Below are 12,977 nucleotides of genomic sequence, written 5' to 3'. Positions count from 1 at the left end.
TCATTTTTCTTTGACTATCTTACCCCGTTAGTCCTTTGTTTTGCATTTGTTCTCATGCCTATGGTGTGTCTCATTATATTGTCTTTACTACAGGCTGGCAGAGCAAGCAGTGACTATAGAAGCAAGAATTCATGCAGGGAACACTGTTTAGATGGAGTCTTACGCTTGCCCTAGAGCTTTGCTCAGTCCTTTTACCTTACAGGTCACGTAGGTCTCATTCCTGGTACGTTGAGCATACACTAGCCTGACAGGTCACCTTTTTGACAGACAGTATTGTCGAGCCACCTAACTAGTTGTGTTGGGCACACATTGAGAGAGCTTGTCAACAGGGATCAATGGAGATGTTAGATAATGCTCGTAGCCTTCAATTTTTGGAGTTACAACTTCACACGTATTAAGGTCACATGTGAAATTAGTTTAATACTCTCAGCCTATATCCTAGCTAACATAAAACCATGTGGCAAACGCCTCTGCTTAAGGCAGGCAAAGGCTGTTGTAGTAGAGAGTGTCTAAAGTCAGGCAGTGAGGTGCATTGGTAGAACTATATGGGAGCATAGAACTGAAATGGTTCCTGCAGTTCTGGTATTTAGATGCATTGGCAGAGCTGTGTCCAGGGGAGACCGGGACTGGAATAGCATGGCCAGGATTGGGATGCACGGGCAGAGCTGTCTTGGGTGCACGGTGCTGGAACTCTGCAGGGGAAGCTTTCACAATACTTGTCTGAGGTGTGAATGTCTCTCGATACAGCTATCATTTTCTCTTTCATGACTCATAAAATCCATTCAATACCCTGAGCCTGTGTGCGTGTGCACGTGTGTGTGCGCATGTGCATATGTGCACGCGCGTGTGTAAAATCAGAAAAAACAAGACATGTTTTGTCACTCAACACACTGTAGTGTTCTTTCTATCTAATAATGGTATTATATTTCGATCCTTAATGCCATGGAAACCTATAATAATCCTTTCATCCAAGCAATACTTGACCATGACTACTGGCTAATGGACAGCCCAGGGCAAAATGATTGACTAAACTCTTCTCCAAAACAAAGTCCAGGTTATGCAAGCTACCCAAGCTATTGAAAAAGTAAATCATAATTCATCTACTGCATTCTTTGTTTTCAAAGAGTTTTTATAGGAAGGCATTTTTTGCCATCAGGTGAGGTAGTACATGTTTGTGTGGATGGTCTCTGAGATCTGTGCCACATGGTTAGTATTTTCAAGCTTCCTATTCTTAGAACATTGTGTACCCAAGTTAAATTAGCTTGGAACAATTAATAAAAGGTAATTCAATTTCTGAGATGTTTGCCTTGAGAAACGCTCATTGTCAAGATTAATTAGAATAGGCTATGGACTTGGACTTCTGACACGTGAATGTCTAGAGCCAATTATCCTCTTTCAGTTCTCCAGGATTAGAGTCATTCATTCATTCAGGTGAAAGGCATTCTCTGCGGTGTTCGGAGGGGTTGGGTTGGGGTATTCAGTCAGTGAGTACATAGTAGTAGTGTTTTAATATATCATTTTTTGCTTTTTTTAATAGGTTTTGTAGAGTACAGTGATTTGCAGCTATCATTCATTGCTCCCAGACTGTCAGTAGCAAATGATATTTTGCAACCATGGTGATGAGTGTAGGATTCCATCAGCTAAAATTCCCAGTTCAAAGCGTTGTCTTCTCTTTTGGCTTATTGCATTGGTAAAGTAGATCCATGTTGAATAACCTGCCCATTTTAATCCCAAATATATTTCAAAGTATCGTTGAATGCCAGAAAAAGTTCCGTGTAATGTATTTTAGGAGATAGGCCTATATCGGGCTCTTGAGCAGCTTTTAAGTGGTTAACCATTATGGAAGCCATGCTGGCATCACACATTTGATCTATGTGAAAATGGGTCCAGCATCTACAATTTAGGTAGGAGAAGCCAAAGTATGATTCTATTAACCTTAACTTCAAAGGCAGTAATGCATAAATGGGTTCAGCCCATGTCCAAGAGATCCAGTAGACAAAGAACAGGCTTGTGGTATAAAGGAGGAGGCTGAAATCACTGAGGGTCCCTGATGTGATCCTCAACTGACATGAAAGTGTAACTAGGCAAAGCCCTGCTGGAATGGCTTGAAGGACTGGAACCTGCCAGGGTCTCCATGTGGAAGATGGGTGACACGTGGTAACCTTGGCATGCCTATGGATTGTTTATTGTTTTATGATATGCTTTCTCTGTCATGTTTTTGTCCTAAATAAATGTGAAGGCTGGCTGGTCACTGGTAAACCCATTCAGACCCTGGAAGAAAGCAGAATGGCTGGGGCTGGACAAAGGTCAGTCCTGCTGGGATAAGCACAGTGAATTGCCGGGAGCTTGCAACCTTAAATCCCTTGTTAAGGAGGTGATGAAGGTCCCCACCCATAAAGAGGTGATGGTTGGAGACCGGAAACCTAAAGGGGTGTCCATGAGGGTGGGAGCAGAGTGCATTTAACTCCGGAACTGTGACAGCACTTATCCGCTTGTTTCTGAGTGAGGATCCAGCCCAAACCATTGACTAAAACTGGCAGAGCAAGGCCCTTGGGTAGTGACAGATTATGCAGGAAAACAAAGAGAAATCTCTTCAGCTCATCGGCTGTGAAAAAGAAGCCGATGCAAAACAGGGTCAGAAATCTGTTTGCTAAAGTAAATAAAAGAACTAGGAGAATTAATTCAGCTCTTTCATCCATCTCCAGAACTATTTTACATTCTCCATCCCCTAACTCATGAGCCATGTCGAGCTTTTAGGTTTTGTTTTCATTACACCAGCAGTGAACACATTTGATTTTTCTTTTTCCTGTTTGCAATATACTTTGTGGATTTTTAACTGAGGTTTTCTAAGTGTCACACTGCACGTTGAAACACTGTTTATGCTGATTCGTCCTAGCAATTGCTATAAAATCTTCATGTCAATGTATAGATTTTTGAATAGTACGGGTTTTTAACTAATGCACTGTTCAAGGTGCAGGGAAGATGGACCAGTGTTCCTTGTAATCTGTGAAGTATCAGAGGGGTAGCCATGTTAGTCTGGATCTGTAAAAAGTAACAGAGTCCTGTGGCACCTTATAGACTAACAGATGTATTGGAGCATGAGCTTTCGTGGGTGAATATCCACTTCATCAGATGCATGACATGCTCCAATACATCTGTTAGTCTATAACAGGGGTAGGCAACCTATGGCATGCGTGCCGATGGCAGCACGCAAGCTGAGTTTCAGTGGCACTCATTCTGCCTGGGTCCTGGCCACCAGTCCAGGGGGCTCTGCATTTTAATTAAATTTTAAATGAAGCTTCTTAAACATTTTAAAAACCTTATTTACTTTACATACAACAATAGTTTAGTTAGATATTATAGACTTATAGAAAGATACCTTCTAAAAACGTTAAAATGTATGACTGGCACGTGAAACCTTAAATCAGAGTGAATAAATGAAGACTCGGCACAGCACTTCTGAAAGGTTGCCGACCCCTGGTCTACAGGACTCTTTGTGGCTTGTAATCTGTGAGGAATTGGAAGCGGCTCATTGGTTTCTGTCTCTTATTCTATCTTGCTTTCTGATTATTGAAGGGAAAATGGAACCTGCCCAGCCCAACTCAGCAAAACTACCAAAAGCAGCTCTTGCAGTTGTTTTCAGTAATGTGTCAGTGATGCAGCCGCTCTTCTCCATTGGATACTGTGCCCTATGGCAGTGCATGCCCCTTGTCCTGGGGCGAGAGTGTTTGCAAGGAGGTGAGGAGCAGAAAGGAAACCTGCACGCGGGTTATGCCTGTCTCATCTCAATGTGCACAGTGCCTGCTAATGCTCTTTCATTAGCTGAGGGTGATGATCTGGTGGCCTGAGGGTTCCTCTGTTTACGCTTAAGCTTGGCAGGGTTTGATTTCTATCAGTAACTGTCGGTAAATGTCAATTTCAGCTGGCACAATGCAGTTGATGAAAAATTATATCAACCAGCAACAGTGGGTGTGCCTGCAATGTTTGGCAGTCACCAGCCCTGCGGCCATGCAGGGAACCCTCGGCAGCCCTGCTGTCATGCGAGTGAGTAGGTCCGTGACTGCGGAGCTGCAGAGGGCTCCCTGCACTGCCTCAGGGTGGGTGACGCCAGATCCCTGCAATACAAGGTGTGGGAGGAGGCCGTGTTCCTGGTGGAGCAATCTTAAAAATAAGAATTGATAAAAATCATCAAAATGGGGGGGCGGGGGGGAGAAGAATGCTGCCAAGCCTACTTACCCTGGAGCGGACAGAGGGATGTTGTCCTGAACAGTTCTGATTTTGAGCTGTCTGGAAAGCAAAACTAAGAGGTTCTGTCTTTAAACCCTGAAGGAGTTGTCCATACAAGTGGCAATCTCCTGGGGGTACCATATAAGTATATTATTAAGCACTGACATGAAATAACAATTAGGTTAATTATCATTAAGAATATTCTGTGTGGAAGGGTATCCAGGGTGTCTCTCCAACTGGCATGCATCATGTTCTTACTCGCTTAAGAAGTTAGAGTAGGGAAACAAGCTCTCAAAGTCTCTGTGTTCCTGGAGACCAACCTGCTTCCCTTACTACAGGGATGAGAGTACTGTTGGGAGGGACATACAGTTTCAGGGGCACCGTGAAGGGAAGAGCCTAAAGAGGTCAGAGTTGAAGCTCTGCTTTTCCTAGCCCCAAAGGATTAGACATGCTCAGAGGGGAAGAAGTGGCATTTCTTCTTATGGTCAGAGAGACTCTGTCCTCCCCTTCCAGGAGTAGGCACAGAAGACTAATCACTGCCACCTAGGTTTCTGGCTCCCGAGAGGTTACTAAAATGAGTTGAACACCAGTGTCCTCATCTGTTTTCCTCTTCTAATAGTTTGCTTTAGAACAAGGGGTATCCACGTCAGACATGGCTGGTCCCCTTTAACAGTACAAATCTGTAACTTGTACCTACAGATGGAGTACAAGATCCTTGTGACTGGCTTGTACTATCCCTAGAAATTCTAGCACCCAACACGGTAGTCAGTAACAACTAGGTGTTTTGCCTTTGGAGCTGTGCACTTCCTTTAAACCCAGATTATTGGTACAAGATGCTCCCAACCTTGCGATGGTACTTTCAAAAGAACTTGAATTTGAGTGGAACAGTTTTAGTTCCATCACAGGAGGCTTCCATATTATCCGGCATTAATGAGCGAACAATGGTCAGGCACTCCCATCACCTGATTGGCAGGTGTAACTAGCATTCCTTCACAGACCATTAATGATAATCCATTGCAAATATGTGAGTACCTCAAGGTGAAATGGAGGAGAAGTGGGCTGTAGTCCACGAAAGCTTATGCTCTAATAAATTTGTTAGTCTCTAAGGTGCCACAAGTACTCCTGTTCTTCTTTTTTTGGAGGAGAAAAGTTGTCTCCTTTGAAAATCGGTTCTGTTTCACTGCTAGGTGAGAGTACAATATGTGAAGCCGCTAGCTCAAGTTGAAAATGCAGGATATCTAGGCTGTGTAACTGGGCAGCTATGCGTTATACTGCTTATAAATAGCCAGTGGGCAGAAGGGTTCAGAATATTCTCAAAGATGTAAAATCATAAATTAAGGGGCAGGGGAACGGGATTAATCATTAAACTGCTACGTATTGACAAAGCTGTCAAGCTGGCTGCCAAGATGGGTTTCTTGATTTATTGTGTAATTTGGCTGGGTGACATACACATGTCCTTATTGCGGTCATCTTTTTGTGTTTTCAAGGCAAGTGAGGTTAAGAGTCCTTGTATGACTCTAAATTGAAAATGACAAAACTGACATCTCTACCAGTGGGTGAGGTAATATCTTTTATTGGACCAACATCTGTTGGTGAGAGAGTCGAGCTTACACAGAACTCTTCTTTGGGTCTGGCAAACATGACTACAACAATGCTGTATTCTTTACCAGTGTCATTTTAAACCCACCTGGGCCACTTGTATCTTCTACTTCTCCCCCTGAATCTGTTTCATGGCCGTTGCAATAGCAGCATTTTAAGCAATGGAATAAGAAAAGTCAGAGTATATTAAAACAGGCAGATGTTGTGGGAACGGGGGGAGCGGTTTACTTTGTTGGCTTTGTTCTTTAGTCTGAACGAAATCCTAAGCACTGTAAATTGGTGACATAATCAGTCACTAAAATCTTTCTGTATCATCTAGAGCAACGTTATATAAAAATTGTGGCCAAACAGATGTTATGAGTCCACATGATATAAAAGCATAACATCAGGAGAGAGTTAACATACGTTACTGATTTTACTAGATTTATAATAATTCTAAAACCTAAATACTTAAAGCTAGAATAATTCATTTGTTTCAGCAAGCTGTATAGAAATTGCATGAAATTGGTAGCTGTCTATGCTGTGGTCCTGTTAGTAAATGCTCTGGATTGCAGTAACCTATCTAAACAACAGAAGCAGAAAAATAAATAAATAAATAAAAATGGAGGTGGCAAAATAATTTCTTAGTTTTTCTGACTTCATTAACCACAGTGCTAAAAAAATCACGTCTGGTCAAGTGACAGATAAATTAGCAAAAGCTATCCTGTCAAACCTTTCTGTCTGCTGAGCACGGGAATCTAGCACCACATCTTGTTTCTTAGATATATTAGAAAGAAAAGGAATTCTAACAATGGTATTCGTCCAATACTAGATGGAAATGGTGGAACAGTCAATAATAATGTAGACAAAGCAGAGGTGTTCAATAAGTATTACTGTTCTGGATTTGGGGAAAAAGCCACATGATGCATTCATATTATATGAGGGTGATAAAGTACTTTCCATTCAACAGTAACTAAAGAGGGTAAATAGCAGCTAGTCTGGATAACTTGCATCCAGGAGTTTTAAAAGAACTGTCCAAGGAGTTCTCTGTACTGTTAATGCTGATTTTTCAATAAGTCTTAGACTGTTGGAGAGGTTCCAGAGGACAGGAAGAAAGTTAATGTTGTTCCATTATTTAGAAAGGCACGGTAGACTACGCTCATAATTATAGGCCTATCAGCCTGACTTTGATCCTGAGCTAAATAATGAAATGGTTGAGATGTGCCTCGATTAATAAAAAATTAAAGGAGGGTAATTCATGCCAAACAGCATGGGTTTATGGAAAATAGATCTTGTCAAATTAACTTGATTTTTTTATGTGATTACCTTTCTGGGGTTGTGTAATAATTTTTGTTGTCAGAAGAGGGTCGCGGTGCAATGAAGTTTGAGAACCCCTCATCTAGAAGAAAGAACACAATGGTAGAACCTAGAGGAGCAAGCTAATGGATTTTCCATCTCTAATTTATTATTGGATTTATTAATTCCTTCTGTGTGTCATTAAGTAAGTAGTTTTTAGTACGTGAGGGTAGTGGTTTGGTGAACTGTGATTGGGAAGTCAATGCATGTATAAAGGTTGCTGTAGGAAAAAGCTCAGAGATGGGAGAGGAAAATTAATGGGACATCAAGCTGGGCATCACTGGCAGAGCAGGTATGCAAAAGATCTGTGATGTGTACAGAGGTAGAATCCTCCAGGGTCCCTAGGGTGACCAGTTAGCAAGTGTGAAAAATCAGGACGGGGGTGGGGGGTAATAGGAGCCTATATATATATATATAAAAATAAAAAAAAGCCCCAAATATTAGGACTGTCCCTATAAAATTGGGACATCTGGTCACCCTAAGGGTCCCAGAGGTGAGGATGAGAAGTTATAACTCAATACTACTGACTAGTGGGAACCAGTGGAGGGAGGTTCATGGTCCGGTTGAATGAGAAAAATGATGATTGCACCAGGAATTCTGCATGTACTAGAGAGGAGCCATATTGATTTCAGGGAGGTCAGAGATGGAGGAGGTTGTTGCAGAGGTCAAGGCAGGAGGTGACTAGGGTGTGGACAATTGTATTGGGAATAAGTGGGGGATGGGTCAGATTTGTGAGATATTGTGGAAGGAAAAAATGGGGGGTGGGTGTCAGAACTCCACTCTGTAAAGAACTTCCTAAGGCTCGTTGGTTTTGCTCTTGAACCTCTTAGCCACTTCGGATTTTATGTAGCCATTGGCAACTATGGCTCAGTGCAGGTGAACCTCTGCTTTCCAGTGAGCTTACTAGTTTTACCCAGGTTTAGGAATCAGTTTGCCTGAAACAGATGACTGACGACTCCCCAGATCAAAAAGCAAAACAGTTGCTTGGCCTTCTAGTCCTTTGCTGGGCCACCCCACCCTGCATAGTATATTTCTTTTACTGTTGCTGAGACCAGAAATCAAGCGTTTCTCAGTATTGCACTCAAACTCCTCACAATGCTGTAGGGGGTACTTGTTATAACAGTTTTTTCTGAGTTCTTGCTCCTTCTTCATATCTCCATAACATACTTTTTAGAAGAGCTGCCTTCCTGAAAATGTTCTGAATGAAGGTTCCTGAGGATAGCAAACATTAAAACCTTTTCATCATAATCTGATAAAGATATCCATTATAGAGAACACATGTTTTTATTATAGTCCCATGACAAGTCTAGCTAGACAGTAGTACATAATGTAATTTATAATTTAGCTGTCTTTAAACCTGGGAAAGGAGTTTGTTTTCTAATTAAGATGACGAGTTTAGGAGTAAATTACTCTGCACCTTCTTTGAAGAGCCCAGATTTCTAATTATCTAGGCTAACCCAGCAGCCTGATGAATAAGCACGTTGCTGCCTCTACAGTGCATTTATAGTATCAATCCTTTGAGAGGGAGCCAAAATAATCCATATTTTGGAACTAATGCTGGAGTTAAGTAATGCAATTTTTAAAAGGAACATACAGAATGTGAGGAAACCTGGGAAACTCAGGGGACTGAGAATGACGTAGAGTGCTTTTTCCCAGCGGGGCTATTTATTGGTGTCTGGTACAGATAATTAGTAAGCAGAAGTCCCTCTCATCTGATCGCTGTTCAGTTTTTTTGTCTGTAATGAGTTAATGGTTACAATCATTTGTAATGACCAAATACTCATGGTAAAAAAAAAAAAAACCATCACAATTGACATGAATCATTTTCCCTTGCCACCAATGTTTTGTTACACATCTTAGCAGACATACCATGTTATCTGTGGGACATGGACAGTCTTCTAAACCCTAGATATAGTCCCTGCAGATCAGGGTTGAGTCACATAGGCAGGAGCTGTATAGCTTGCCTTGCTGCTACCTGTTCTGTAGCTGTTTTGAGAACACAGATCTCAAGTCTCTGGGTCTGACAATCAAGCACCTTTCAACAGCCCCAAATTCACTTTACAAAAATTACTGGAAATAACAAGTTTGGTACTAAAATTACCTTTGTTTCCATTATAACTATTATGGAGTGTCACAGGCTGGAAATCAGTAATTCATTAGTGTCTGTCAGTCACTGATAAGATGAGTAATGATTCACAAGGAACTAATTTAGAGATGAAGTGGGAAAAACAAAATCCGAAGAGACTGCACAGCAGAAAGAATGTGAGTAATTGGGGAAAATGTAGAAATCATGCTGTAAGGTAACAAAATAACAAATGCCCAGAGAATCTTAATTAGTCCGAGTTGCCTTTAGAACAGTAGATTGGAACGGAGGCAAAGTAGTGTGATTAGTTAGTTAACAGTAGTTTAGTTTTTCATCTCTGGAGATCCCAGTTCAAATTATGAGTAGGTCAGGGACGCTTAGTAATTTTTAGACATCCCAAACCAACACACCATTTGTTGGGATTAGCAAGTGTCTACTCAAGAAAGACCCAGGACTGGACTGAGATGACAGTGGCCAGGTCACATGATATGCACCCATTGGCAGATGTGTGAGGGGAAAATCTACACAAAGGCAGGTGTAGTGCAGGAAGTCAATCAGCATGAGATTCACACACTCCACATAAGACAAAACCGAACACATTCAAAATAGCCTCTCATTCTTTCCCCTCTCTTTCTCTTCCCCGCTCCCACTCCATTAGGGAAAATTCAACAGAAGCAGAAAACCAAGAAACCTGGTAGGAGAAGGGAATGAAGACACCTTTTCTGCATGGCGTTTTGATAGCAGTCCTGGAACTATAACAAGCTCAGTTTCAAACATTTGGAGCACTAATTTCCTCTTATTGTATGCTCAGCTGATCATGTACTTTGGCATTCAGAATGTGATCATCCTTCCCTTTAACAGCCTTTGATTTTGTATAAATTCATTTCCCCTGGTGCTGGCTGCGTGCTTCCTTGGATACCAGTATGTATTAACCACATGTCAGTAAGGAAGAATGAGGCTTTATGTGACTCGCACTTCCCCTTAGAATTCCATGAAGGGCCTTTTACAGGTGTCAGAATCAACCCGTTCTTCTCACAACACAAAGCTCTGTTCTCAGCTCCCTTCCATTACTTTTGAAGTCAAAGATAATTGCTTTTATCACTTTTCTTTCCTGAGGGTTAGCATGTCCAGCAAGTTCTTGCTCGTCTATTTAAAGCAAACTCCATCCACCAGTTGCCACTTTTGCCCAGTAGCCATTAGCAATGACATTCTTTCATTCCAGCTGAAAGCGTCAGGAGGATCAGACCTGTTCATGTTTTGATAAGAACGGCACTGGATTCATCCATTTTTAAATAAAATTAGGTTTCAGAGTAGCAGCCGTGTTAGTCTGTATCCGCAAAAAGAAGAACAGGAGGACTTGTGGCACCTTAGAGACTAACAAATTTATTAGAGCATAAGCTTTCGTGGACTACAGCCCACTTATGCATCCGAAGAAGTGGGCTGTAGTCCACGAAAGCTTATGCTCTAATAAATTTGTTAGTCTCTAAGGTGCCACAAGTCCTCCTGTTCTTCTTTTTAAATAAAATTGTTGCTAAGACTAAACATGATTCTTTTAAATAGTTTGCACAGCATGACTTTGTAATCTATTCTAAAATTTTCCGTTGACGCTGGTCAAAGAAACAGTGCTAGAATTGGTTTGGGGTTGTTTTGTTTTGCAGCATGGGAATACCCAGCAAGGTGCATATCTCAGTGTATGGGAAAGAAATATTATTGATGGCATCAGTAGTGTGGCTTGGTCTATAAGGCAATGAGATCCTTGCCCCAAAGACCCTGCAATCTAAAATAGTCATGAACACACTGAATAAAAACAGTCAAGGTGTGTAGGAAAGGGAGAGAGAGAAACAGTGGGGAAAGTAATATTGACTTGGGAGGAAATATAATTCTTAGTTCACTTTTGAAGACTGCAAACTTTGGACCAAAGCTGGGCAGTTCACAGCCCCGGAATTCCTTCTAGTCAGTGTAATGGAAGACCCCAAAATTTGGCTTTAAATATATTTTGAGATTTAAACATGTCGGCAACCAAAGGACAGTAGTGACAATTCGTCATCATACTTAGCTGACAAATGTGGATCATTAGTACTTGAGTTGAGGGGTAGGGAAGACTTTTAGATTGTCTTTAAGAATGATGATCCAGAAGGTTTTATCTTCGGCAATGAATAATTTCTTATTGAAATGGAGCACTTAGTTTTATCACCATTGTTAGATAAAGAGCCAGGCGCTTGTTTACACAAAAGCTTATTGTGTATGCGAAGTAAAGATCATACTCAACAAGATGGTTTTCATGGCAACACCATTCCATTGCTTAATAAAGATAGATGGCAGGACTGAAAACAAAGACACAAAGTTTTAGAACATTCCAGGATAAATGCTGTCAGAACTTTAACTCTTTTGTTGATTGTCTCAAGGAGGTGGGCGAGGTTTCAGGAGTTAGCCAAATCAGTTAGATTCATGTCCTTTCTGTATCAGCCGCTGTATGGTAATGAGAGAAATGCTCCCTTTGATTGAACTAACCATTGACGTGCTGATGTATCTTTCTAGCTGAATGACTTACACTGCAAGATTCTGGCACTTGTGTACCCTTTGGGCTTCCCCTCACATATGCTCTTTGAGACACAAGTAACAAGGAAGCCCCAGAGCTAGTAAATACACCTCTACCCCGATATAACATGAATTCGAATATAACGCGGTAAAGCAGTGCTCCGGGGTGGGAGGGGGGCTGCACATTCTGACGGATCAAAGCAAGTTCGATATAACGCGGTTTCACCTATAGTGCGGTAAGGTGAAATTTTTTTGGCTCCCGAGGACAGCGTTATATTGGGGTAGAGGTGTATTAGCATTGGTGATTGGAGCCCAGCAGAGAGAGCTACCATACCTGCTGCCCCACCACAATCCCCATATCTTAAAAGATAGGCAGGAGAGGGATCAGTAGTTATGCTAGTGGCAGGACCTAGCCGGGAGCAAGTTCGAAGGTTTGGTGAACCATCCCAACTTTGAACTTTCTCTTTCACTGCTTATGAACACATCAGAGAGAACTATTAACTAGAACATTTTGTTCTAACATGTAAGCCGTACATTTTAATGTGCATCTCAAATTTATACACATTAGATGTCCAATAGTAAAGTTAATGTGGTGAAGCTTTTACCAACTGAGGGGGGGAAACCTGGCTTCCTTTGAAGTAAATGTTTCCATTGTAATTAAAAAGATTCATAGGATTTTGCTAAATTTCTGAGGACATTGACAGTTGCACCTGGCACAAGTTCAGTGACCTTGACATTTCATGGTCCGCACTTTTCACAATATACTGCAGTGATTTAGGGCTTTGTAAAGGTGACTGTTAGGAATAGTTGATGGAAGAAGCAATGGATACTGTCGATATGTTACATCACAGCCAAGAGCTGAGGCAGTGTGGCATCCCTCCCCCTTTTAAATTTTCTTTCTTTCTTTCTAGATTTAGAAATGAAGTCTGCTTCGTCCTTGATGTCCAGGGCTCTCCAATGATTGTCAAAGCATAATATGAAAGACATCAGGAGAAGTGAGACCAGGAAGGCAGCAAAATCCCACATGGGACAAATTCTTTGTGGAGCTTTGCTGCCTTCTGCTCGTTCCATGTTTGTTTATTTTAGTGGCCACATACCCAAAAAGGTAAAAAGCATTTACAGGTCTGTCTCATCTTACGCGGGGGTTCCGTTCTGCGGTTAGTGCATAAAGCGAAAACCGTGTATAGCCAAAACC

General features: G+C 41.5%; 1 protein-coding gene across 5 annotated transcripts in view; it reads left to right on the top strand.

The window, feature by feature from the left end:
* The window catches only part of RPTOR (regulatory associated protein of MTOR complex 1), a 297,098-nt gene that overhangs the window by 147,964 nt on the left and 136,157 nt on the right, over positions 1 to 12,977 (top strand). The window lies entirely within an intron of this gene.

The sequence above is a fragment of the Chrysemys picta genome, chromosome 12, assembly GCF_011386835.1.
Source record: "Chrysemys picta bellii isolate R12L10 chromosome 12, ASM1138683v2, whole genome shotgun sequence".
Taxonomy (NCBI): Eukaryota; Metazoa; Chordata; order Testudines; family Emydidae; genus Chrysemys; species Chrysemys picta.
The sequence above is the reverse complement of the archived record's forward strand: the minus strand, read 5'-3'. Positions and strand labels throughout refer to the sequence as shown.